This window comes from Anthonomus grandis, chromosome 14 (genome assembly GCF_022605725.1).
Source record: "Anthonomus grandis grandis chromosome 14, icAntGran1.3, whole genome shotgun sequence".
In the NCBI taxonomy this organism is placed as follows: domain Eukaryota; kingdom Metazoa; phylum Arthropoda; class Insecta; order Coleoptera; family Curculionidae; genus Anthonomus; species Anthonomus grandis.
Window position 1 is genome coordinate 3,231,388 of NC_065559.1, and position 23,619 is coordinate 3,255,006.

The window sequence follows — 23,619 nt, forward strand, 5'->3', positions numbered from 1 at the left end:
TTTTCTCTGATTAGGAAGCAAAATATTTCCTCTTCCAGGCATTTTTTGTTTGAGCTTAATCGGTCCAGAAGTTCCAGAATTATAAATGAGTTTGTATACAAATATTAATTATGCTACTTATGAGCGTAACAAATATAAATTATAAATTTTATTACTAATTTTAGATTTTATCATTGCGGAAAAGAGACAAACTATTGGTCTCTTATAAGCCTAATAGAGAAACAAATATTTATCTCATCAGTGAAGTCCAGAAAAGGGAGAAGGAAGTGCTGATTATTAGACTGATTATTAGACCTATTTAAATTAAGGTATTTTTTTAAAAAACTTCTTTACAGTGCCTAACGTAAGTTTGCCTTTGACCTAGTCTATTAGACTAAAGAAATTTTATGATAAAAAAATTATTTCATTTAAACCGGTGATTTCAAGGTTCATCAACCTGGAATTAGATAAATATATTCCTGTTTATTATGATTTAAAAAATCATATACTTAAGCCTCTTTAAAGCAAGTGTATTTATAAAATCATCTAAACAAAACTAAATTGAGTGAAAAAAAAGTAGCGGAACTTATTTACTCGAATAAGAGCGAAAAAATGTACTTTCTATTAAACCTAATGGCAAAAGGCAATATTTCAAATACTACTTTTAAATAAATAAAACGAGATGATTCTCTTTGGGAACACTTACTTCTCTTCTTTCGCTCCCTCCCAAAGGTGTAATTTAAACCTCAAAACTTTTTACTTTATCGAAGTGACGGAACCAATTTTTCTTTCGCACTTTTATCATTTTCCCGGAAACCTCAAATTAAAAAAGTTTCTCATAACATAATATTTTATATGGCCTCGGTTGCCCTTTGATCTCTTAAACAGTGGATATATTTTATTGCTTTATAAATAAAATAAAACTGTAATTAATAACGTGGATTTATTAAATGGCAGTTTTTTGAACTGAAAAATTCGCTATCGAGGTTCATCTGTAAGTAAATAAGAACTACCGATATATAATATAATTAGAATGAACGTCAACAATTCTTTATTTATTTATGGTTTATGAATGAACATTTGAAGCCTTTATAATAAGAGATGAATGCTAGAACATTAGAACGATCTCCTAACTAATAAATATTGAATTTATTAAACTTCCATACATACAACAACAGTTTCAAAATGTCAGCCTGAATCCGAAATTAAAATTAAAATAAAGGGGAAATTTCGTTGCCATTTTGACGTATCCGTAATGCATTTTAATGCGTACGCCAAAATCTAATGCATTTTAAATAGATAATAAAATTGTTTTAATGGTTTTTATTTTAAAAATTCGCGAGGGATGACGGTTCATTTGAATAATTGGGTATGAAGAGCTTTTGCAATTTGTTTTTTTAATTATTTGTTTATTTAATAAATAGAATGCCTGGAATATAAAAGAAATTAAATCAGAATGAAAGGACCTTTTTTAAATGCTTGTAGAATAGTAGATTATTTACAATGTTTGGAAGATAGGAAAAGTTACGTATGTCAAGACTGAAGAAAACCACCTATTTTTAAATTATATGCGTAGTATGTTATTATCGTTTGGATCTGGGATTCAGCATGTCGCGTCGTCTTTTGTCGAAAATTTTTTTAATTTATTTGATTGTATAACGACAGCCCTATTCATGCGCCGAGTCCATCCAGAATTTGTCCATCTATCTGTGATAATACCTAGAATATTGACTCAACTATTCAACTCATAGCTGGGTAGCCTCCCGTATGGGACCTCAATACCTTCTAGTGATGGCTGGATAACTAACCCAACTCTCTTCAGTTTTAAATGAATAGTATGTTTGAGGAATTAGAAAGGAACAGTAAATAAATTATCTATTTTTTTATGTAACCGAAGGCAGAACTTATTACTCAGCATGATTCAATTTTTAGGGAATTGAGATCGAGGGTTTCTCTGCCGTGCTCTTTCCCCTCGTGAATTCCAGGCTGAGTACGGCATTATTTTTCTACGTAAATAAACTAAGTAGGTGTATTATCAAGACTGCATTTTATTTAATACCATCCTAATAATTCAAATTTCCCTAATTTTGTCTTGTTAAGCGCATCCGAGGTAAGTAAAAGAGAGAGTGATTCTGTTACAAAACACAACGTAGGAAGGGTATTGGTTTCTTATTTATTCATTTTTTTCTCGTTCGATCATTTTTTATTTATTAAAAAAAACTTATCTCGTCCATTTTTTATGGACAGACCTGGATTTGTTATACTACAAGATTAAAACAAATCCGGAGAAATTATTATAAATTAGCAGAAAATATTAAAAAAATAAATGGAATGCCTGGAATAAAATAATTATTAGAATAATAATATTAATTATTGGAATGGATTAGATTTAATACGAATTTCACAATTTTTCTAAATAATAATAATTAGTGAAAAAATTTATAAAAAGTTTCTAAGATTTTTTTAACCCAAAAAACGTTCATAAAATGTCCATAACTCAAAAACCCAATGACGCAAGGGTTTAAAAATTTATTTACAGATTCTCTGGTTAATTTGAGCAGAAACGTATTTTACAACTTCTTAAAATATTAACAATTTCTGAAAAATTGTTAAAAAATTTAATTTTTATTAAGAATTTTTTTACCCAAAAAACTTTCATAAAATTTCCATAACTCAAAAACCTAATGACGCAAGTATTTGAAAATTTAGATACAGATTCTCTAGTTAATTTGATTAGATACGTATTTCACAATTTCTCGAAATTTTAACAATTTGTGAAAAATTGCTAAAAAATTTAATTTTCTGAGATTTTTTTTACATAAAAAACTTTAATAAAATGCCCATTACTCAAAAACCCAATGAAGCAAATATTTGAAAATTTATATACAGATTCTCTGGTTAATTTAAGCAAATACGTATTTCACAATTTCTCAAAATATTAACAATTTGTGAAAAATTTCTAAAAAATTGATTTCCTTTGAGATTTTTTTTCCCAAAAAATTGTCATAAAACATGTATAACTCAAAAACCCAATGACGCAATGGTTTGAAAATTTATACACAGATTCTCTAATTAATTTAATTAGATACGTATTGAACAATTTCTCAAAATATTAATGAATTGTGAAAAATTGTTAAAAAAAAATATTTTCTATAATTTTTTTTACCCAAAGAACTTTCATAAAATATTTATAGCTCAAAAACCTAATGACGCAAGTATTTGAAAATTTATATACAGATTCTCTGGTTAATTTGATTAGATGCGTATTTCACAATTTCTTGAAATTTTAACAATTTGTGAAAAATAGTTAAAAAATTAGATTTTCTTTGAGAATTTTTTTACCCAAAAAATTGTCATAAAAAGTCTATAACTCAAAAAACCAATAACACAAAGGTTTGAAAATATATGCACAGATTCTCTGGTTGATTTGATTAGATACGTATTTAACAATTTCTTGAAATATTAACAAATTGTAAAAAATTGTTAAAAAAATTAATTTTCATTGGGAATTTTTTAATTCAAAAAATGTCCATATTTCAAAAACTCTATGACGCAGAGGTTTAAAAATGTATATACATAATCTCTGAATAATTTGATTAGATACCTACTTTAGGATTTTTCGAAATATTAATGAATTTTGAAAAATTGTTAAATAATTAAATTTTCTTTGAGATTTTTTTTACACAAAAAATTGTCATAAAATATCCATAACTCAAAAGCCCAATGACGCAATGCTTTGAAAATTTATACACAAATTCTCTGATTAATTTGATGAATGCGTATTTAACAATTTCTTGAAATATTAACAATTTGTGAAAAATTGTAAAAAAATTGAATTTTTATTAAGAATTTTTTAACCCAAAACTCTATGACGCAAAGGTTTGAAAATTTATACACAGATTCTCTGGTTGATTTGATTAGATACGAATTTTACAATTTCTTAAAATATTAACAATTTGTAAAAAATTGTGAAAAAAAATATTTTCCATTGAGAATTTTCATTTAAAAAATGTCCGTATTTCACAAAACTTTATGACGCAGAGGTTTGAAAATTTATATACAGATTTTCTGGTGAAATCGATTTTTTGTATACCTATTTCAGCATTTGTCAAAACATTAACAATTTGTTAAAAAATTAATTTTTCTTTGTAAATTTTTTCCTCTGAATGCCCATAATTGGAAAATTAACCGATGCAGGGATTTGAAAATTTGTATACAGATTCTCCAGTTGATTTGATTAAATACATATTTAACAATTTCTTGAAATATTAATAATTTGTGAAAAATTGCTAAAAAAATTAGTTTTCTTTGAGTTTTTTTTTACCCCAAAAATGTTCATAAAATGCCTATAACTCAAAAACCCAATGATGCGAGTATTTGAAAATTTATATACAGATTCTCTGATTAATTTGATTAGATACGCATTTAACAATTTATTGGAATATAAACAATTTGTGAAAAATTGCTAAAAAATTTAATTTTCTTTGAGATTTTTTTTTCCCAAAAAATTGTCATAAAATATCCATAACTAAAAAACCCAATGAAGCGTTTGAAAATTTATATACAGATTCTCTGGTTATATTTATTAGACACCCACTTCAGCATTTTTCAAAATAATAATGAATTATGGAAAATTGTTAAAAAAAATTAATTTTCTTTATGGATTTTTGTTATTCCAATAGTTTTCACAAAATGCCCATAACTCAAAAATCAACTAATGCAGGAATTTAAGAATTTGTATGCAGATTCTCTAGTTGATTTGATTAAATATGTATTTCACAATTTGTGGAAAATTGCTAAAAAAATTAATTTTATTTGAGAATTGTTTTACACAAAAAAGTGTCCATAATTAAAAAACCCAATCATGCAAGGGTTGGAACATTTATAAACAAGGGAACTATTGGTCAATATCCTTACTAACCTCACTTACTAAAATTGTTGAAAAACTACTCAAAAAGTGGACGGTTGATTTTTTAACCAATCTTAATTCAGATTCCAACTTTACAAGAATACCGACTCTATCTGAGCTATTTCCATAAAGTAAAACCAGCACAAAAACCCAATCATCAACCTAAGCAAAACTCTCCATTTTATTACCCCAGAAGTTCCTTAAACGCACTTTGATTACCGACTATCATAATTCATTCATGTGCTTATCTCATATATTTTACAACTCGTGCATTGTAATGGAAAAACTTTGTAATGCACTAAAGGGCAGCTGCATAAGCCTCGGTCATTCAAGTTGTTGTTACGATAATAACCTCAACAATCCGGATCTTAGTGAAAATACTGCTGGGGTTCGTGTGTGACTAAAGCAGGTGAAAAAATATCGAAGTGTCGCTTGTTATCTCTATTTGCTTTGCCTTATTTAAATAAGCAAAAGAGAGAAAGAGACAAAAAAAAACATACAAGAGATCAATTTAAGTCTTGTTGTGAGCTTTTAGGCTCAGGTATCAGTTACAACAAATAGGTTTGTTTTTTTCGGTTTAATAGGGTATCAAAAACAAAGAAAAAATACGATTGAAATCCATATATTTCAACCTGGGCAGATCTATAATGTTTCATAGGGGGGAAATATAAAACCTTAAAAATGACATTGTTATTACCACGTGTGTTAAATGGAGAAAGCATTGAATTGTCATTGAATTTAACAAACAAGTTTAATTTTTGAGGGATGCCTTCAATGATGCTGATAGCAATAATTTCTGCTTTGCAGAGGATTTAGAGCTGACTGTATTCCTTTTATGACCTTCTGTACCTTATAACAAAAAGCTCGCTTCTACTACTTCCCTAAATAGAAAACGGAAACTATGGTAATGCAATATTTATAGGTGGCAATCAGTTAATAGATCGCCTACTTTAATATTTATCCTAAGTCCCGCGACTACGGCACTTTCGGATAAACTTTAAAAATTATGACTCCATTAGGTTTATTGTCTCTCTAAGGTTTCGCCTCTAGGTATAAAATAATGTTTTGGTTAGTGCACTGAAATTTAATTCTCTCCAGTATCGATTTTACCATCATCATCGGTGTGGTGCTCTATTTTCAAGTTTTCCCAAGAAAATGCCGGCATAAGTAGGCACTTGTTTTACGAGAATTCGTTCGTTAGAGTTTTCGCATAAATTAAAAACTTCTTACTGATTTTTGGAAAAAACGCCGAAATAAGTATGGAGTGAATTTATTGAAGGAATCTGTGTTCTAATTTTTAGATCCCTAGATCTATTAGTTTGAGAGATATAATCATTTTGTCCCTTAGAAACCTCTACTTTTTTGTAGTTTACAACTTCCAAAACCGATTTCTCAATTCTAAAAGTTATTTGGAAAAAACGCTAAAGTAGGTAGCAAATAATTTAATTAGAGGAATCTGTGTTCCAGTTTTCAATCCTCTAGCTCTATTAGTTTTAGAGATATAATCATTTTGTCCCTTAGAAACCTCTAGTTTTTTGTAATTTACAACTTCCAAGACCGATTTCTCAATTCTAAAAATTATTTGGAAAAAACGCTAAAGTAGGTAGCGAATAGTTTTATTAGAGGAATCTGTGTTCCAATTTTCAAGCCTCTAGCCCTATTAGTTTCAAAGATATAATGATTTTGTCTCTTAGAAACCCCTAGTTTTTTTTTAATTATTAGCTTCTTAAACCCGTTTCTTAATTTAACATTTTTTTTTAAAACGCTGAAATATGTGTCCATTTATTTAATTAGAGGAAACTGTGTTCCAATTTTCAGGTCTCCAACCCTATTAGTTTTGAAGTTATAATAATTTTTGACCCTTGGAGCTTCCACTATTGAATTAATCACTAGAGATAACTTTGAAGCCCTTTTATAATGCAACTAGCAATACTAGAGTCTTAAAAGTTAAACAGTATCGTGCGCTTAAGTGTCCTCAACAAGACACATCGATAGTTTTCAAAAAAACATTGTTAGTTGTTGAGATATGAGCAGGTTTATGCAGTCGGTTTAATTAAACAACGAAAGGCTTAGTTTTTAATTTTGGAAAAAAACTAGAATACGTGTCTAGTCATTTTACTAACTAAATCTGTCTGAAAATTCCAATTTTCAGGTTAACAGCTCTCTAACTCTATTAGTTTCAAAGATATAATCATTTTATACCTTAGAAACCCCCATTTTTTTTAATTTTTCAGATTCAAAAGCCAATTTCTTAATCGTGAACTTTTTTTTTTAAAAAACACTAAAATAGGTGTCCAGTGATTTTATTGGAGTAATCTGTGTTCCAATTTTCAGCTCTCTAGACCTGTCAGTTTTAAAGATATAATCATTTTGTCCCTATGACCTCCTACTTTTTTCTAATTTTCAACTTCCAAGACCCATTTCTCAATTTTAAAAAGATATTTGGAAAAAACGCTTGAATAGGTGTTCAATTATTTTATTAGAGGAATCTGTATTAAAATTTTCAGGTCTCTAACCCTATTAATTTCAGAGATATAATAATTTTGTCCTTTAGAAACCCCCATTTTTTTTTATTTTTAATTTCCAAGGCATATCTTCCAATTTTAAAATAGAATTTGGAAAAACGCTGCGATAGGAATCTAGTGATTTTATTAGAGGCATCTATGATACAATTTTCAGGTCTCTAACTCTATTAGTTTCAAAGATATAATCATTTTATTCCTTAGAAGACCCTACTTTTTTTAAATTTTCATATTTAAAGGCCCATTTCTTAATGTTCATTTTTTTTTTGGAAAAAACACTGAAAGAGATCTCCAGTAATTTTATTGGAGTAATCTGTGTTTGAATTTTTAGGGCTCTAACTCTATTAGATTTAAAGATATTATCATTTTGTCCCGATGACCTCCTACTTTTTTCTAATTTTCAACTTCCAAGACCCATTTTTCAATTTTAAAAAGATATTTGGAAAAAACGCTTGAATAGGTGTTCAATTATTTTATTAGAGGAATCTGTATTAAAATTTTCAGGTCTCTAACCCTATTAGTTTCAGAGATATGATCATTTTGTCCTTTAGAAACCCCTATTTTTTTTATTTTTAATTTCCAAGGCATATCTTCCAATTTTAAAATAGAATTTGGAAAAACGCTGCAATAGGAATCTAGTGATTTTATTAGAGGCATCTGTGATACAATTTTCAGGTCTCTAACTCTATTAGTTTCAAAGATATAATTATTTTATTCCTTAGAAACCCCTACTTTTTTTAAATTTTCATATTTAAAGGCCCATTTCTTAATTTTGATTTTTTTTTTGGAAAAAACACTGAAATAGATGTCCGGTGTTTTTATTGGAGTTATCTGTGTTCCAATTTTCAGGTCTTTAACCCTGTCACTCTTAAATATATAATCATTTTGTCCCTATGACCTCCTACTTTTTTCTAATTTTCAACTTCCAAGACCCATTTTTCAATTTTAAAAAGATATTTGGAAAAAACGCTTGAATAGGTGTTTAATTATTTTATTATAGGAATCTGTATTAAAATTTTCAGGTCTCTAACCCTATTAGTTTCAGAGATATAATCATTTTGTCCTTTAGAAACCCCTATTTTTTTTATTTTCAATTTCCAAGGCATATCTTTCAATTTTAAAATAGAATTTGGAAAAACGCTGCAATAGGAATCTAGTGATTTTATTAGAGGCATCTATGATACAATTTTCAGGTCTGTAACTCTATTAGTTTCAAAGATATAATTATTTTATTCCTTAGAAACCCCTACTTTTTTTAAATTTTCATATTTAAAGGCCCATTTCTTATTGTTCATTTTTTTTTTGGAAAAAACACTGAAAGAGATCTGCAGTCATTTTATTGGAGTAATCTGTGTTTGAATTTTTAGGGCTCTAACTCTATTAGATTTAAAGATATTATCATTTTGTCCCTATGACCTCCTACTTTTTTCTAATTTTCAACTTCCAAGGCCTATTTCTCAATTAAAAAAAAATTGGAAAAAACGCTCGAATAGGTGTCTAGTGATCTTATTAGAGGAACCTGTATTAAAATTTTTAGGTCTCTAACCCTATTAGTTTCAGAGATAAAATTATTTTCTCCTTTAAAAACTCCCACTTTTTTTGATTTTTAATTTCCAAGGCATATCTTCCAATTTTAAAATAGAATTTGAAAAAACGCTGCAATAGGAATCTGGTGATTTTATAAGAGGCATCTATGATACAATTTTCAGGTCTCTTACTCTATTAGTTTCAAAGATATAATCATTTTATTCCTTAGAAGACCCTACTTTTTTTAATTTTTAAGATTCAAAGGCCCATTTCTTAATTTTGATATTTTTTTTGGAAAAAACACTGAAATAGATATCCGGTGATTTTATTGGAGCTATTTGTGTTCCAATTTTTAGCTCTCTAACCTCGTCACTTTTAAAGATATAATCATTTTGTCCCTATGACCTCCTACTTTTTTCTAATTTTCAACTTCCAAGACCCATTTTTCAATTTTAAAAAGATATTTGGAAAAAACGCTTGAATAGGTGTTCAATTATTTTATTAGAGGAATCTGTATTAAAATTTTCAGGTCTCTAACCCTATTAGTTTCAAAGATATAATAATTTTGTCCTTTATAAACCCCTATTTTTTTTATTTTCAATTTCCAAGGCATATCTTTCAATTTTAAAATAGAATTTGAAAAAACTCTGCAATAGGAATCTAGTAATTTTATTAGAGGCATTTGTGTTACAATTTGCAGGTCTCTAGCTTTATTCATTTCAAAGATATAATTACTTTATTCCTTAGAAACACCTACTTTTTTTAATTTTTCAGATTCAAAGGCCCATTTCTCAATTTTGATTGTTTTTTGGAAAAAACGCTGAAATAGATGTCTAGTACTTTTATTGGAGATCTGTGTTTCAATTTTTAGCTCTCTAACCCTGTCACTTTTAAAGATATAATCATTTTGTCCCTATGACCTCCTACTTTTTTCTAATTTTCAACTTCCAAGGCCTTTTTCTGAATTAAAAAAAAATATTTGGAAAAAACGCTCGAATAGGTGTCTAGTGATCTTATTAGAGGAATCTGTATTAAAATTTTCAGGTCTCTAACCCTATTAGTTTCAGAGATAAAATTATTTTCTCTTTTAAAAACTCCCACTTTTTTTGATTTTTAATTTCCAAGGCATATCTTCCAATTTTAAAATAGAATTTGGAAAAACGCTGTAATAGGAATCTAGTGATTTTATTAGAGGCATCTATGATACAATTTTCAGGTCTCTAACTCTATTAGTTTTAAAGATATAATCATTTTATTCCTTAGAAGACCCTACTTTTTTTAATTCTTCAGATTCAAAGGTCCATTTCTCAATTTTGATTTTTTTTTTGGAAAAAGCACTGAAATAGGTATCTAGTACTCTTATTGGAGTAATCTGTGTTTCAATTTTCAGCTCTCTAACCCTATCACTTTTAAAGATATAATCATTTTGTCCCTATGACCTCCTACTTTTTTCTAATTTTCAACTTCCAAGGCCTATTTCTCAATTAAAGAAAAAATTGGAAAAAACGCTCGAATAAGTGTCAAGTGATCTTATTAGAGGCATCTGTGTTTCAATTTTTAGGTCTCTAACCCCATTAGTGTCTAAGATATAATCATTTCGTCCTTTACGAACTCCTACTTTTTTTAAAATTTTTACGTTTCAAGGGCCATTTCTCAATTTTCGAAAAAACTGACTTAATTAAAGGATTATTATCTATTAGTATTAGCTCTGTAGATAGTTAGGTTTCGCTGTGGAAAATTTCGTTAAACTATTTCCCAACTTAATCGATGTTTCAATGCATTATTTTAAATGATTAAAACTAAAGGGGTATTTTTGAGTTATTGAGTTCATTTTTTATGACTGTTTACATTAAATAGATAAGTTGGAGCATATCACGTTTTTTATGCGCTTTTTCCTTTAATGACACCTCCAAACATCTTCCTGATAGACCACCCGTATACTAATTGCGTAAATGGTACCGGAGTGTTTTATTTTTAGACTTTAAAGGGATCAATATTACATTTCGGTTAAAAACAAATTTAGTTCCGATTTGGTTGTCAAGCATCTAACGAATCCACCAGACCGAAACTAATCACAAGGATTTGGTCTAATCACGCCTTACCCATAACATCCAGAGTTTTCTACGTTATTATAGTTTAGTGGCGTTGTAAACATACAATGTAATAGTTCTTCCTAATTTGCTTGTATAAAGTGGCATCTTTCAGTAAAAGTTTAACATTTAATCAAACCTAAAACCCAACTTGGGTTTTTAACACGTCGACATGGCCGAACGTGTGGCGTTAATGGCCCTCCTAAAAGACAAATCGTGTTTCGAGCAATTAAATATCGATAAAGTATATCAGCAAGACTAAATTATAGCGTCGCGGCAGTACTTCTAACGTAAACATAGCCGCGAGTATATCAAACGTAATTTATTGGGTTATGTTAAATGCTGTTTTCGTTTTTAATACACAACACTGATGATGCAATTTTCTATGAATTTTTTGCAGTATAAGAAGAAAATTTGTCTGCTGGATTCCTTAAGAATATATCCTGTTTTGTTACTCGATCATCTTGCTGTCATTATTTTTAAAGACAACTTCCCAAGCAACACATCATATATTATCATCGTTAAATATAAACTTATTCAACGATTTTTAGTAAATGGTTGGTTTTGGTATATTTATCAACCCTATATGTACATATGTCGTCAAGGAATATTTATTAAACTGTAGAATATACGATTCTGTTTACAAAAGGGAGCAATTTTCGGTATTTAAAGAAATTGACACGGGATTTACATATCTAGTTTTGAAACTCGACCACTAAAAAAATCATTGTTTTTCGTTCATAATATTCAAACTAATAACGCTGCTTTTATAATAAATATTTATAAATGAAATTATATTAAATTTAAATAAACAGTGTTAATAAATTAAATATCGAACATATATTTTCTGCAAAAACATTGTTTTTTATTAGGACAACCCTTAGCCCCCCACCCACCCCAAATATTTGCCCAGTAAGAAATTCGTTTATAAAATCAATGTTTTTCGTTCATAATATCCAATCTAATAGCCCTGTTTTTGTATTAAATATTTATTAATATTCATATTTATAATATCAAATTTAAATAAACAAACTGTGTTATTAGATTAGATATTAACGACAAAACCAGATGTTATTCATGCGTATTATTTTAGAAAACAATGATTTTTGAAGAAAATTTTTTACTGGTAAGGGTAGGGCAGGGTTAATGAAAAATGTGTTTTTTGCAGAAAATATTTGCCTGAGAAAAAAAAATGTTTTTTAAGAAAATTATAAGTGTTAAAAAAATCTATATTTTTTGTATTTATACTTTTCTCACATAAAACTCCAGTAGTTGCGCCATTTTTAATCAAAATATTGTAGATTTATTGACCGTATATGGTCAAGGTAGGGTCAATTGGGGTAATTGTGGACGATATTTAATGTTTTGACTTGCTAAACGATTTTTGTGGACATCACGCATTATATTATATATGTAAAGTAGCAGTCACATAGCTCATAGTATCTTCTTTGATAATTACTAGTGGTTTTCTGTAATTACAAGTCACATTAACATAAAAAAAATATATTAAACATGCTTGTCCGTTTACATTTGCCTCTACTCTTTAGGGGTAATTGTAAACAAGCATCTCTTGACACATTTACACTACCAGGAAAAAACCTGGGGCAAATGTACGAGCTATATAAAGTCGCTGTGTAGCAAAATATTTTCTGATATAAGTCGTGTTTACATTTACCCCAAAATAATGTAACCTTAAAGGTTTTGCTTGCAATATAAATAAAAAATCGAGATAAGAGTAAATATTTTCCAACAATTCTGTTCATTTTAACTAAAACTAAACTATTTTTGAGAACGGTAACAAAAGAAATTTATTCTAAGTATGTAATTATAATAATATTATAGGTATAAAAAATTAGTTTTGCTCATAAACAGGAAAGTTGTATAGTATTCTCTCTCTCTTCATTTGAATGCCAGGATCGGGAAGCACACCAATGATTTCATTCAAGGTTATATAACTGACATCAGTTTCAACAATGTTGAAAAGCATTTTTGATGCATCCCAGCATTTAAGACCAGTCACTTTAATTTCCGTTAATTTTTCATCCACAGCTTCAATTAAACACACATATTTAAAAAGAGTAGTCTTTCTCTTTCCACCTTTGAACTGCACAAGAATAAATTTCCCTGTGGACAAGTCTGAACTCTTGACTGTTTTAAGCTCTATATCTTGTTTTTCCGGTTCTGCCCAATCTATTTCATCATCAGTATCACCTAGACTTATTTCTTCATCAGAACTTTCCGACTCTGCAACTGGTTCACTTCTCATTTTTTTAAATTTCGGCTCTAACTTTTTGTTATCCGTTTTCGGATTAGCCTTTTTTTTCCTTTATTTTTCTTCTTCTCTTCTGCTTCTCTTAGTCTTTCCAAGACTTGGTTGGTTGTTAATACCTCTCCATATCTTTGTTGCTTTAATCTCGGTATGACTTGTTTTTTCTCTTCAACAATATCTTCACGGCGGCTGAATGGCAAGAAAATGTTGGTCATTTCTATCGATTTACTGATAGACGATGACGTCGATGGTTGTGGACTATGGGGCCACTAATAATTTTTGGTAGTCAGTTGACGATGTAGAAGTCTGCTGTCGGCTTTCAACTGATGACACTGAATGATGTTGACTACAACATGGTGAAGTTGAAGGCATTTGATCGTCGACCGTGGGTAGAAGTGGGTTTGGTTCAGAAATTGCAACAACAGTCGATTTAGAGGATACTGGTTGGATAATAATAGCATCGGATGTTACAAATTTCGGAGCTTTGAGGGCAGCTTCGTATTTGGCCAAGTCTTCTGGTGTAAATTCATTTTGTGGGAATTTGTTTCGATCAACTGGGTATACGCCAGTATTTTTAAATCCAGTTATAATATTGCTAGAAACCATAAACTCTTGCCAAGTAATTCGGTAAATTTTTCCTTAGTTAGCAGTCCACACCCTCGTCCCATTTGTTCCTTACCAAACTTCACCAGTTGTTTATTCCAGTTCACCTTTAAGGGTCCGAAGACACACTTGTCCAAAAGCTTATCCGTAAGATGGCTTGGAAACTTTATCAAAATAATATTGTTGTGCATTGCCTCTTCAATAATTCTGACGCTGATATGACTGCTGTGACCATCATACAACAGTAGATCTGCTTGATCTAGAAGGTTTTGGGAAGTTCTTAAATCTTTAATGTGAGGTATAAATCCTGTCGTAAACCACTGGAAAAATTGCGGCTCCTCCATCCATCCATTAGTGGAGGCCGCATATAGAGTTCCTGGATAGGCGCTATTGGAAGTCCAATGAGCCTGAACTCCAGCTCCCTTGAATTGATATCCTTCACAGGGCCTTTCTTGTCTCTCCAATTGCCCTAATACGATAGGGATCATTTTTAAAACCTGACTCGTCAGCATTAAAAATAAAACTTCCTTTATCATCTAAATTATTTTCATTAATGATTCTTTTCAGGTCATCAAAAAAATGGTAGACGATCTCAGGTTTTCTAGCATCCTTCCGCAGTTTTTGCAAATGTTCCGGCGGTTTCACAACTGCCTCTTAAGAAACCGGAATCTGTATGTCTTCTCATGAATGAGTAGTACCAGTCTTCTCCCGGTACTCCATTTTTAAATGGTGTTCTTCAACCTTTTGCATTAACATACTCTCCAACCAGTTGTCTAAGTTCTGCTTCGTCACATGGTAGACCCATCGCAGTACGTGCCAATAAACATTTCACTATTTCATTTTCGATATCTGAGGGTAAAACTTGGGAACGTCCACCCTTTGTCACATTTAATGGAGTCTTTCTTCCTCCTATCCTTTGGTAAATAACTGATCTGGGAACACCATAAAACGTTTCTGCTTGACGATACGTTTTATTTTTATTTTCGACATCTGCAACGGCATTCGCAACATCTTCAGTTGTATAAGAAGGTGCTTTTTTTCCCTTTTTTTTACATAAGTACGAGGCATCTTTACACTGCAACAAGACAAAGAAATTACTCATTTTACATAAATTATCGGCGAGACACTAATTTTATTATGTTTACAATTACCCCAAAAGTGTGTATACATTTCCCCCAAGAACAAATTTATTAGGGGGAAATGTAAACACTGAATTATTTTAGTGATTATAAAATTTGTCGACAGACATTTAGGCGTAAAATAGACACAATAGTATAACAAACAATGTCCAAATGAAATATCTAACTTACCTCGATGATTTGCATTGGAAAACTTCAGTGCCGGAATTCAACATAAAACCACCAAACACATCAAATTGCATCAGCCAACTAATGCAAGAAGAGCGCCAAATTTGAAATCTAAATGCTGTTGTGTTTCTTATTTTAGATGTGTCTATAATTACCCCAGTTTACATTTACCCCAATTGACCCTATATTAATTATTAAACTGTAGAATATACAGTGTCGGCCAAAAGTGGAGAACTTTTAATATTTTTATTTTTTTCTTATTAAAACTATTTCGAAATATTTTAAATAATGTTTATGTTATGTGGTGACGAAAATAATTAGAAAAAAAAATTGAAAACAAATAATTTATTACAAAATATGCAAACAAGATTTATTTTCTCTATTAAGGACAAAAATGGAGAAACTTTTTATTTTTATGACATAATTATGTTATAATACAAAATGTGGATAAAAGCACACTAATACTTTGTGGCATAACCGTTATTCTCCGGAAATTTCACTCCATGCTTCTTTTAGGACTTGGAATAATTCGTCTTTATTTCGGAACTTATTCGGATTTTTTTGTCGAACTTTTTTGTCTAGGTGCTCCCACAAGTTCTCGATGGGATTTAAATTATTAAAAAAAAAAATTATGGTTTTTCGTCCATAATATCCAAACTAATAACGCTGTTTTATAATAAATATTTACTTATAAAATTTTATTAAATTTAAATAAACAATGTTAATAAATTAAACATCGAATATGTATTTTCTGCAAAAACATTGTTTTTCATTAACACAACCCTTATTACCCCCCCACCCACCCCAAACATTTGCTCAGTAAGAAATTCTTTTGAAAAATCAATGTTTTTCGTCCATAATATCCAATCTAATAGCACTGTTTTTGAATTAAATATTTATTAATGTACATATTTATAATATCAAATTTAAATAAACAAACTGTGTTATTAGATTAGATATTAACGACAAAACCAGACGTTATTCATGCGTATTATTTTAGAAAACAATGATTTTTGAAGACAATTTTTTATTGGTAAATTCTGTGGGGTGGGTGGTGAGGTAAGGGTAGGGTTATTAAAAAATGTTTTTTTGCAGAAATTAATTGCCTGAGAAAAAAATGCTTTTTAAAAAAACTATAAGTGTTGAAAAAATCTATATTTTTTGTATCTATACTGTTCTCACATAAAATTGCAGTAGTTGCGCTATTTTTTTATCAAAATATGGCATATTTACAACCGTATATGGTCAAGGTATATTTATTAAACTGTAGAATATACGTCATATACGATTCTGTTTACAAAAGGGAGAAATTTTCAGTATTTAAAGAAATTGACACGGGATTTACATATCTAGTTTTGAAACTTAACCACTACACTATAAATATTTGACAACATTTTTCTAAAAAAATCATTGTTTTCCGTTTATTATATTCAAACTAATAACGCTGTTTTTATAATAAATATTTATAAATAAAATTTTACGAAATTTAAATAAACAGTGTTAATAAATTAAATATCGAATATATATTTTCTGCAAAAACATTGTTTGTCATTAACGCAACCCGTACCCCCCCCCCCCCCCACCCATCCCAAAAATTTGCCCAGTAAGAAATTCTTTTGAAAAATCACCGTTCTTCGTCCATAATATCCAATATAATAGCACTGTTTTTGAATTAAATATTTATTAATATTCATATTTATAATATCAAATTTAAATAAACAAACTGTGTTATTAGATTAGATATTAACGACAAAACCAGATGTTATTCATGCGTATTATTTTAGAAAAAAATGATTTTTTAAGACAATTTTTTACTGGTAAATTGTGAGGGGTGGGTGGGGGGTTAAGGGTAGGGTTAATGAAAAATGTGTTTTTTGCAGAAAATATTTGCCTGAGAAAAAAAATGCTTTTTACAAAAATTATAAGTGTTAAAAAAATCTATAATTTTTGTATCTATACTTTTCTGACATAAACTTGCAGTAGTTGCGCCATTTTTTATCAAAATATGCTAGATTTATTAACCGTATATAGTCAAGGTATATTCATTAAACTGTAGAATATACGATTGTATTTACACATGGGAAAACATATCGGCATTTTAACAAATTGACAAGGGATTATGTAAATCCCTAGTCTAGTCTTTACACTTGATCACTACACCTCAAATATGTAATAAATTGACCATTATTGCCACTGAGTAGGATACGATATATTTTTTCTACACATATATGTCTTTAAAGTCTCCCCGGGAAATGTTCTTCTTTTCTTCCGTAGTTCGGGATCTCTTCTTTCATCTCTCGCTATGTTCGTTCTAGATTTTGTGTATGTGCTCCAGTTGCAGCTGAATTCATCCGTGCTGATAATCTAGGGTTCGATTGTCTTTTGCCTTGCATATTACAACTATTAATGAAATTAATTTGGCCGGAGGAAAACTTGTCAAAAATAAAAACTAAATCACCAAGCTCATTATTTAGCATTTACTTGGGTTCAACGAACATATTGATGTGCTTAAAACCAAAACATTAGTGTGCATAAGTATTTTTAATTTATTTACAATAAACTGGAATTTCGGGATAAGATTTAAATATAAGTTACGAGGGCGGTCCGACAAGTGACACCACTAGCCTCACCCTCTAGTGGCGCCACTATCGCAAGAGAAATGTATCGTGTGAAATATATGCTATAACTGGCATTTTTGTACAATTAAACTAAGATATTTTAAAACCAGTGCCTTAAATCATAGTTTTGCAAGAGTAACTTTTTTTCCAAATTAAATGGAGAATGTAACAGTTGACTTTTTATCACCTCGCAGATTTGAGACAAAAAAGGACCAAATCCCTCCGTATGTTACGCCACTGGCAATTTTTTTCTAAGATTGGTTTCATCAATAATTTACTACAATAACGTGCATGCGAAATTTAATTAACATTGAGCTGGTATTTTAATATTATGATAAATAAACAATTTATTATTCTTAACTTTAGCACTCTGTATCTTTGTTATTAAATATTTCTGCGAAAAGTTTTATAATGAAAGTCTTATTTCTTTTTAAATTCTCTATCACGTATTAAAATTAATGACGTTTAAACTGGACCACCCTGTATATTGGTACACCGGTAGCTGCATCTAACTCTGGTGTGCTATTATCTAACGAAAACAGAGATTTTGAGAAACAGTTATTTAAGTTTATAACAGTTTGAATATGGTTTTCATTTCCTGCAGTTAGCCGAGATTTGCCATAAAGTAGAGAGTCTACTATGTTTAGGAACCTTATTCTCACTATCGAGTGATTCCAACTTATCAACTAAGCACCGGTTTATCTCCGATAAGTCAGCGTTTTTGGTTTGTTGTCTAATAAATTCCTTCTTAATTGTCATCAGTTCATCCTTTAATTGTTGAATGTTGGTGTCCCGTGCTTTAACCACCAAAAAAACTTCATCGTCCAAAGCTTTAGTTCGCATCTGAAGCCGTTTGATGTGATCATCTTTCAATATATTTTCCCCAATTAATCCATTAATTTCGGATCCAAGATTTGATAAGTCATCGACTTCTGCCTCAAGTTTAAAAATATACTTTTTTGACCCGATTGAATTTTGAGTGATTCGTACTGTTGGGATATTTATTGAATTTACATACATTTGTATAATTTTAGACCTAAATCTTTGTAGGGTCAGTAATCAAAGACCTTTTTTTAAGATTTTTACCTGCATAACCCGAAATTTTCCATATAAGATGAGACTCAAAAAAAATGATGAGTAGTCCCAAATAAGCTATTATGTACTACTTTACTTTTCAGATCTAAATTAATTCTGTTCCCTGTACATCAAAAGGCTAAGTTGAGAGCTGGTGAAGCCACTGCCAAAGAAAGGAAAGTCGCCACTCAGTTGACTGGTGAAGTCCTGCCAATTAGACAGCCTGCTCTGAAAACCAAGGCTCGTGTACCAACAGAAGAAGAAAAGAACTTTAATGCCTATGTCACCCTTAGGTAACAAATTTCACATAAAAAGTATTTAATCATGTTTTTGTAACATAATTTTAATTTTTTAAGTTGCTTTTGGTAATTTTTTAGTTTGCCACTGTTTTTTTTAGGTATTTAGTAATTGAAGCTTGTTCAAAAGTCTAGTTCCTGTAAAATACTGATAATGAATTCTCAGCACCTTCGTTTAAGGGACATCTTGTTTTCTTCCCCTTAAAAAAATCTAATGGACAATTTATTTCCCTACATTAAAAAAAATGTTTTGAAAATATAAGGTTTTAATGTTTTCTTTTCTGTTTTAGGAAAGCCCGCGCTGATGCCAGGTTAGTTGGTATTCGTGCCAAGAGAGCAAAGGATGCAGCTGAACACCTAGAAGATGTATATGCATATTCACGTACAAGTAGTAATCTCGCTACTTCTGTGATCATTGTTTATTCACTATTCTCTTGATCGTTATTATAGACATTTTGTAATATTGTTAATTATTATTTTGAATAAACTATTATTATTATTATTATTATGTAACCAAGGCTGGCAAAGAAAAGAAAGCCAAGAAGTAAATAAGTGAATATTTACTTCAAGTTTTTTTTTACATTGTTAGGACTATAAAAGAAAATAAAAAATGGTTTCCATAAAAGTTATGTTTCTTATTGTACAAAGCACGTTTTAAAAAACAATTATTTGAGAATAAGTACAACCAGCAAGAATGGTGCAACGAAGATTAAGGCATAAGTCCATTACATGAGAATATACAGGGTGTTCGGCACATAATTCTTGCGACAACATTTTTTGGCATATTCTTGGGGTCATCTGAAAGCTTGTTACCCTAATATCTTAGGTCCTAAAAGTTACTGTTACAAAGATGTGAATTTTTTAATGTTTTTTCTCAAATTACTTTTTTAATAGTGACAATAAAATTACGATTTTTGAAAAATAGTATTCCCTAATCTATGGTATTTAAATAGTAAACAGCTTTTGTTTCGACTGATTGTCCTAAAGGGATATACGAAGGTTTTATTTAACGAAGTCAGTAATCGTTTGAAAAAAATCAACGTCAAAATTTAATTAAAAAAAAGCAGGAATTACGAGCATTATTTAATTTTAAAAAATACGTTAATTAATGGCATTTTTAACAGTATGCTAAACATTAATAATAAAACATAATATTCGTTCAAATAATAGGTAATCTGTAAGAACTACACATATATGTCTTTTAGATATAATAGTGTAATACTAGAATATCATACACAAATAAATCTAGAAAAAAATAGGAAATGCACATTTATCTTAGAAAAATGCAGTGGCGTAATTTTTTTTATTAAATAATATTTACGATAAATCCCTCATGGACGCCCTTGGTAATTTTTTTTGTTCTTTGGACGTCTTTGTACATTGATAGTTGAGTTATTTAAAAAAAAAATCTCGTTCCATTAAATGTCATTGTATAACCGTCTTTAAATAGTATAAACGTTATACCATATACTTAAACGTTAAACTTTAATAAAATATTTATTGTATATTATTAACATGTAATAAACCTTCTTGTTAAACGTAAATAAAACATAAACATGATATATACGCGGACATTTTATCCGATATTTATAGTTGAAGTTCAACCAATCTGATCCTATGATCTTCTGGTATAACACAGATCCCTCCTTAAAGAATTTGTAAAGAGAGGCTTACAAATTAGTGATGTATCAATTAATTAATATCTCCCAAGACCAAGACTAGTACAATTTACTTTAAGGCAATTTTGGGTGAAATGTCTGTTGTATATGAGTATATATAACTGTTATGGCAATAATTGCTGTAACGACAAATTATTTGCTTTGATCTGAGCCGAATATAGTCCAGGCGTTTAAGGATTTATTTTATATATTAATTTTTAAAAATATCTAATTTTTTGTGTAACTATAAAATCAGTTTTTAGTATATTTTCTTTAAAAAAATTAATTTTTTTTTTTGCTTAGTTCATTGGTTCATTCAAATATTATAAATTAAATAATTATAATTGTATTTACTGGGCGTTTTTAATTATTTATCAATTTAATATATTAATTAATATTTAAAAAAATTTTTTGCTTTTTTGCTCTATTTAAAGAGAGAAGCCAACAGTATATACTCAAAAAAAGACAGATTTTTTATGTACTTATTTGTAATATAAAGCACAAATCTGAGATATTTATACCAAAAAAATCACGATCGAAAATTTTAAAGCCGGACCTGTATAGCGGCAAATAAACGTTGAAAGCCTGAGTGTTAGTGCAGTAAGGATGTTTACAAGTAGTATTAAATTTATTGAATTATTTTGGAAACCAGTGGTGCCTCGTGATTTATTTAATAAGGGGTCAATAATTATTGAAAGCAACTGGATCCTTTACTTTATCTTTCACTTACATCGTCTGTTTCAAGTCACGTCATCTGTGATACACACGACAGTTGGCGGGAGATTTAAAATTTTTAAAATATATATGGCAAAAGTAAATATAATTATTTAAAACTCATGATTTTTAATTAAATAAATAATAATTTAATTTTTTTGTCAAATTAATATTTAATAGTTTTTAATGCCTTGCATAATTTAGATAATTAAATTTAAAACGTAATTTCTTATAGGATCCAGATTTTCTAGTAACTAAAATTTTTATTCCAGGCATTTGAAGATCTTATCAGCTTTTTTTAGGCAATTAAAATAATTGTTATTATGTTTCAGATTTTTGGATTCAATATTTGTAGCTTTTAGATATATAATTTATTTCAGAATTTTATTTTATTTTACAAGACTTCCAGATATATGAAGCAATTCCAGCAATTTTTTCATCTTCCAGGCACCTTTTTACAACTTTCACTTTGGCATTAATTTTTTTTAAATGTATCTACGCCACTAATTGCTTTGAAAAAACAAATAATTTTAAACCTAAGCAAACCCAAAAAATGACCAGAATAAAAATTAAAATTACTCAAAAAATCTGAAACATATAAAGAATTATTTTTCAAACTTAGTTGTCTAAACAATTACCTTCAAGGCATATTAAATATGATCAAATGAATAAAAAATATATTTTTTTTTTAAATTTTGTGATGAAATGCGCTTTAATTTTATTATTATTATTATTATTTAAATTAAAGTTAAAAAAAAACTATATTAAGACTCTGAAATGATTTGCAAACATCAATTTATTGGACTTTATAAAAATTAACGGCGTTTTTTCCCCACAATAGGATAGACCTACTTTTATACAATTTTAATTTATTGTGTCTACAATATTAAAAAAGTGCAACTTTTTCAATTTCTTGGAATAATCAGACCGCAAAATTTAAATATAAATTATTGAATAATTTTGATACATAACGTGTATTGGAACCAATTTTTTATTTTTAAAACAATAAATATTTTTGGTACTTAAAGCTTATATTTTGTCACCAAGGCTAATTTTGTATTTTTCTTTAGAAATTTCATATTTTCCTGGGATATTTAGATTGGCAATCATATTGTATAGTAAAATCGTTCATAATCAAAATTCAAACAAAGTTATATAATAAACAATTACTTTTTTGCAACTTATATGAAATGAAATAAAAAGATTATGTATTTTTGTGTTTAAAACAAAATGTATAGTAAAATTAAATTATTTCACATTTATAAGAGGCATAAAAAAATAAGATAAATAACTGAGTCATTTTACATGCCTAGAAAATAATAAAAAATCACAAAATACCTATAAATTAAAAAAATACAATAACTGCAAATGCCTGGAAGAAACTTAAAATTTTGCTAAAAGCCTGTAAATAAGTGAAAAATTAGTTCTCTGAACAACATAACCAATGACGTCAAAAAATAAATATTCAATAAATATAATTCCAATCATAAAAATCCTTACCGGACTAATATTCACTCGTCTTTCACCTGTACAGGTCCGGATTTAAAATCGATAGTGACCATATTTTTATAAATGATTAATTTAAACAAAAAACATATTTATGTTTTCAAGTACATAAATTGATGATGCACTTAGGACACATATTGGTTACAATAATAATTATTTATAAACACATATTTAAATATCGAAAAACAAAGTCACATAAAAATTGCAATGGTTCTTTTATGAAACGGATATTTCGTAGCATCATTTCCCCTAAATTTAGCTTGTAACGGCTATTACCATCATATTTCATGCGTTTATAATTGCAGCTCAGTCACTGACTGAGAAAAAATATTTAATTAAATACAAGTCGCAAAATGTAACTATTTTGTTATGTACTTAACTGGAAAGAATTATCAATTTATAAGCTCAGAGTGCTATCATCTGCAAGTGTCAGGAAGGAAAAATCTCCTTGAATATGCTGAAGTATGCAAAGGTTTTATTCCATTAAATGTCTACCTCATTTACCAGTAAAGTTTCACTTAAATCTAACTTAGATAATAATTGATGA

At 29.0% G+C, this 23,619-nt stretch overlaps 1 protein-coding gene and 1 long non-coding RNA gene across 3 annotated transcripts in view; one reads left to right on the forward strand and one right to left on the reverse strand.

Annotated features, from left to right (window-relative positions):
* Positions 1-23,619, reverse strand: part of LOC126744345 (uncharacterized) — a 562,211-nt gene that overhangs the window by 529,760 nt on the left and 8,832 nt on the right. The gene's annotated exons all lie outside the window — the stretch shown is intronic.
* On the forward strand, positions 17,712-19,819 carry LOC126744350 (uncharacterized). Its single transcript, XR_007663119.1, has 2 exons — positions 17,712-19,191; positions 19,485-19,819. It is a non-coding gene; the product is annotated as an uncharacterized LOC126744350 (long non-coding RNA).